Source organism: Ptychodera flava, chromosome 3 (genome assembly GCF_041260155.1).
Source record: "Ptychodera flava strain L36383 chromosome 3, AS_Pfla_20210202, whole genome shotgun sequence".
Taxonomy (NCBI): domain Eukaryota; kingdom Metazoa; phylum Hemichordata; class Enteropneusta; family Ptychoderidae; genus Ptychodera; species Ptychodera flava.
In genome coordinates this window covers 6,979,986-6,986,022 of record NC_091930.1, presented here as the reverse complement: position 1 = coordinate 6,986,022, position 6,037 = coordinate 6,979,986, and positions in this window count along the sequence as shown.

Below are 6,037 nucleotides of genomic sequence, written 5' to 3'. Positions count from 1 at the left end.
TGCTGTTGACTGAAGTTATCTGAAACTTTCAATCAGGGAATGAAAGGAGAGCAGAGCGCTTGGCAAGTGTGTTCATTTTCCAAGCTGATCTTCAAAGGTGGTGTGATCATCAAAAAACCTAGTCCATACAGACACCGCGATTGTCGACAAGCGCCAACATGTGCAATGAAGTGGCGTCATTGTCGACACGTTGACGTGTGCAGGCCCGCTCTTCGATACGGTGTTTATTAGTAGAAGCACAGCGTGTTGTGTTCTGTCGCCACATTTCAGAGTTTTGAGGATGTTCTAGATCTTTGTAATTTGGGCCACGTTTCGTTAAATGAAATATTTATGAAAAAGGGCGAACGAAATGTTTAAATGAGAAACAAGCATAGCATCTGTGTACATTTAGGGACAGTTTAAATAAGCGTATATTCACTAACGTACGTAGGGAGTGTTAATGAGTAAAACACTTGTATGCTATTTCTGAATGTTCCAATTTTCTCCTTTTTTTCAAAAGCGCTTAGGTCTAATAGCTTCTCCGCATTTACAGATGGTGCATGCAACAAAGAATCTTAAGATTGCCCAAACTATGAGTTGATCGACAGCAGTAACGACCTAAAAGTCAATTGCTTTCCGTAATTACCCAAGACGTGTCAAGTTAAAAGTTGCATCGCTTTGTGTCAGCTGTCATAGTATACTCTTTGCCTCTTTATGAGGTAGTCTGTCGCTCTTCCTATCGTCTCCTGAACCAAACTGACGCTGTCCCCGAAAAGTGAAGCGACAGAGATGAAGTGAAGTGAGCGAAGTGCGCTTAAAGCAGCTCGCGCTTCGAAACTGCAAAACCCAAACTTTTGCCCAAACTTTCCTTGATTAAACTTTTAAACACTTCCTTTTGAAATCATGAATAAAAGTCAAGGGGTCACCGCGCAAAATTTGGTACTAGAGAATCAAATAACTCAACGTATACCGACAATTGAAATTCAAAAATGGCCGACAGCCCTATGTTAGATGTATGAGCATTTTTTCACAAAAAAGCCGCTGAAAACCGTATTTACTCCATGAGCTTCAAAATGCGCACCCAGATGGTAGACCAAAAATGTATTTTGAATATTTAGGAATCCGAACATACATCCCCGAGACGCATTCTACCTTAAAAAGTAGAATTACTACTTGAAACTTAATTATCGGCGTCTCCTGACAGATTGACCTGCACGGACCCTTTGATCGACGCCAAGAAGCGATCCCCACTCTCCCACTCTCGAAAAGTGTAAATCGCGATAATTGCAACGCTGTACTTGGCGGTGGTTGAAGTCGTTTCCATTTGTGGTGCCACTGTGGCGTCAGAGCCAAATTACACATTCAGGATCTTCAGAAGCAGCAGGGATTGTCTCCCTGTCCGTTTGTCTGTCACTCAGCTGAACTTGCCAGGGTTCTTTCTTTAGACCGCTAGAGTCTACAACTGCATGTCTGTCGGACTGTCAGTTTGTCCACATTTGACATTTCTTCTGTCTGACAGTATAATATTCAGCCTACCCATCCGACTGTCTGTCTGTCTGTCTGTCTATTTGACCGTCAGTCAGTAAATCTATCACAATTAAACCTTGGTGTTCGTGAGTTTCCACTGTCACTCTCTGTGTCTGTCTTTCTGTTTGTATATTTGTCAGTCTTTCTGTCTACATTTGTACCTGTGTCCGTCTATCTGTCCCTAACTCTTTTTGTTTGTTTGTTTCTTTCTGTCTGTCTGTCTGTCTGTCTGTCTCTGTGTGTCTTTCTATCTGCTCTCTGTCTGTCTGTCTGTCTTCTGTCTGTCTGTCTGTCTGTCTGTCTCTCTCTCTCTCTCTCTCTCCTCTCTCTCTCTCTCTCTCTCTCTCCTCTCTCTCTCTCTCCTCCTCTCTCCTCTCTCTCTCCTCTCTCTCTCTCTCTCTCTCTCTCACTTCCTCCCTACCTGGGCTGCTACTTCTGACACTACAAGCCTTTCCACAACAAGAATAATAGATACATAAATTGACGTTAGCCTGTAGAGCGTAAACCCTCATTAAGATTGATGCCTACTCAACGGAAAGCTGACGAAAATATCCATGCATCATACAACGACTTTGTGTAATTGCAAGAATCGAAAAATGCTAAAATATTAATGGAATTTCAAAGGATTTCACATGTTATCCATTCATATCCTGTTAAAGGTTAATCAGGGGGGTCGCGATTTTCAGGGCTGTTGAAATACATCTGCGTTGTTACCATAGTTACGGTACTGTACATGCCAGGTCATTCGGGACATGGAAGGAAGCTTGTTCGTGTTTTATTGCGCAATAACTTGTCTGGAACTGACAGCTACGTAAAACCAGCTATAGGCGGTGTTTTGGTAGTTTTCAACGTTTTAAATTTATAATTTAGGAAGAAGGCGAAAGATTTTCAAGTAATTGCAATTTGCCGCCTTTCAAGTGAAATGTTTGAACAAAAAATGCGTTGAAACCCGCTCTGATCACCACTGTAGAATTATGTGACATCGCGTGCGCGACACTGGCCGTTACCGACTGTAATCCAGACAAATTCTTGTTCCTTTTCCGCGACGAATTGTAACCACTGTTTTTATTTGAATCGATTTTCTTGTATTTTTTTTTACGATTTCCCTTGCATTAATTTGGATGACAGTAATTGCGTCAGCCTTGTTCGCGACATTTCCGAACGTGTTTTTAGACAAACACTCGGATGAATAGTGGAACAGTTTCGTTATTTGGAATCAGTCCTTTCTACCTTTGGTGTCCGCAAAGCTCTGTATTACAATGCGATGTTACAAACGCATCCTGTATTTAGTGCGCTGCAGACGATAAGCTGAAATTGTAAGTGACGTAAGCACGCGAACGCCAATTTCGAAGCCTTCATTGAATGTCACGCGCTTGTCGTCTTGAGTTCCGTTGCAAAAAAATACTTAAAAGAAAAGTAATCTCGAAAAAAACCAACAATTATATTTTGTATGAATGCATCCGGATCTTTGTCAAAGTATATCCCTCCTGCGCGCATACAGCTCTCGCCTGAGATTCTTATTTATCAGAATGACGCTCATATATGTATACTGCCGTGTCGTTCATCAGCGCACGTTCTCTAAACGATTTTTAAGTTACTATATATAAATCTATAACTCGCATTCATACAACTTTATGTATATATTATATATATTATTATATAATACTATGTATTTTTATATAATACTATGTATTTTTATATAATACTATATATTTTTATATAATATTATATTATATTATATTATATTATATTATATTATATTATATTATATTATATTATATTATATTATATTATATTATATTATATTATATTATATTATATTATATTATATTATATTATATTATTATTAATAGAACTATTTCATATCTTTTTATGTGGCACCTCGTAGATTGTTTTAAGTCAAACGTTAGAACAGATTGAACACTACTACTGACGATGCGAGGCGCCGTCCGCCGTTATCGCCGCACCATGTTTCCCCTCCAGTCTTGTCGTAATGCTTTGCAAATGCGCCATGACAAGATAAATGTGTTATTTCGCTGCAATAAAAAATAATGGTCAATGGCCACGGTGATAATTCTTTGGATTTGAATTTTATATTTTACAAGCCAAACATTAATTTCTCAAATTTATGAAGTTATTTAGCGCGGCAACAATTATGTTAACATCGCCACTGGACAGTAATAATTTCCTGAGAGACATAAATTTTCAAGACCGCCCTTCCACGTTCTTGGCGGCAGTGTTTGCCGTCATGTTGAATTTCAACCCGAAATATCACACAATTTTTCTTTTCTGTTCTTATAAGAGACTGTATGCCATTCGATTTAATGGTATACAATGGAGGTTACAAACGAGGAAAGAAAATATTACCGCTTATTCCAAAATGACTACCGGCTGCAATTCAGGGACCCAAAAAAACCCCCTTGTCCCCATTTCTTTTATTACATTACGCACGCTATAATTTGAGAGCAAAATGGAACTTGAACTTCGAAAGGCAAGCCTGAAGACGTAAATTATAATTGAGCGCAAATGATCCAACTCGGTAAACAGACCTTAAGATAACATAGTATTTAACATAAAGACATCATATACACGCAGTGCGGCTAATTCCGTCACAATCAATTGGCGGGAAACTATTGTAGTCTGCGAATTTCTACTTGAAAAATCACGCAAATGTGGTACGTTTTGAAGGAGCTCCTTTCAGGACAGCTTTCAATTTAAAGTATCGTTACGTTCAATTGATGACGACTGTGATGATATTAAAAGGTTTAAAGACTCCGAAAATGTCTGAATTTTAGAGTCACGCGCGAAGCGAAATCGCGATGGCATAATGTTGCAAAGCATTGCGTACAGCGTACACGGCTGTGTGTAGACGCACTACGCAAGTGCAGCAAAATATTCATTTCGGTCGCAGTAACTTAAATATGGCATGGCTGTATAATTTCTGAGATATTAAACAACCATGCACTGAGTGGGAGAACGACGTCAAAACTAAAATTAAATTTGATTTCAGGCGACGACGCACATGTCCACATAACATTTTTTAATCAAAATTACGTGATGAACTGTTGGCGGACATTGTTACATGTTCCTTTGTAAATGCGAATTCTCATTTCATGGAACAAGAACAACGGATCAAGCGGTCCGACGTGCAACTGTTGGCAACCGTTCGTTCGCGAACTGGGAGCAGAAATGACATTTATCTACGACCTACCTTTTACACAGCATCGGTTTTGTGGCGAACCTGACCGAAATTTGGTGTTCTCCTCCTAGAGATAAACAAACGACGGTGCAACTCGTGTTGAAACACCGCAGAAGTCTGGTTTGACAATGCAGTGGTACGTTTTGAAAGATTTTCTCACCAACTCCTAGTCATGTTGTTGAAACTTCTGCTGACTGAGCTGTTCCAAATATTTATGCTTACTGTTTTACCACGTGACAAAGTAGGACGAATCCATAGCGAGCCAAGTGAGGGTGCGACAGCTTCATCGCTTGGGATGGATGTTAACTCTTACTTCACATACTGGGAATTTGCGCGGATGTTCCAATACCGTAAGCCTTTTTTCACTCGACACTAAAATCCCTCCCCTTTTTACGCTTTTCAAGATGGTTTGAAAAACCTTGTTTTCGATTATGTAAAAACTGTTACTACTGCAGTCTGTAGTTTGAAAGGCTTGCTACTTGGGTATTTGACCAGGCAAAATTTGACACAATAGACCATTTTATCCCGCCAAGATGACAGATATATACAAAACGTCGGTATCAAGCAGGTTTTTATATTTCTCCACTTTTTTTTCAAAAAGACGTTCTCGTTTTTGAGCATCACATTGGCGTGAGCCTTGCTCCTGAATGCGCTTGCGCATCATCTTTTTAAAACACAGGTTTGATTGCACTCTGACGAAGAAACCGCGACGATACCACCTTGTGACAGATATAAATTGCTGCAGTGTGGTATCGTTACATTAGGCGCCATTTCTTGTATGTGTTATGTCTGGGCATGTTTATTTCTACTTGTAGTTTGAAAACATTTAAAATTCAATGCAGAACGAAACTACCCTAATAGACTTAAAACAACTTGAGTTAAGTTAAAATGACTTTACTAAATTTCACTTCACTTAACCAAAGCGTCGTCAATAAAGACGCTACGCAAAGATTAGCTCTGCGGTACACGAGTGAAAACCACAAACAACAGTAATTTGCTTTTGACATAATTATGGAAACTTACGCAAAAGCGTTATGCTTAGAGAAAATTTTAATATATAGTACCTTTTAAGTTCCCTGTTGAAAAGGAAATCGCGAGTTCGATATAATTCCTGTAACCAATACCCTCAGAATATATTAAAATGTTGCGATAAAATTCCAACAAAACGTTGCGGTTGATATTGATCTTCACCGACCTTGCTGAAGTAAGACCTAGATATTAATTTATATATAGATCCACTTATACATGTACTATCATGAAGTCCAAGCGTACATCCGTGTTTTCTAAATATAAATGGTACACGTGACTTTGTCAATACTCACTAATCAACAT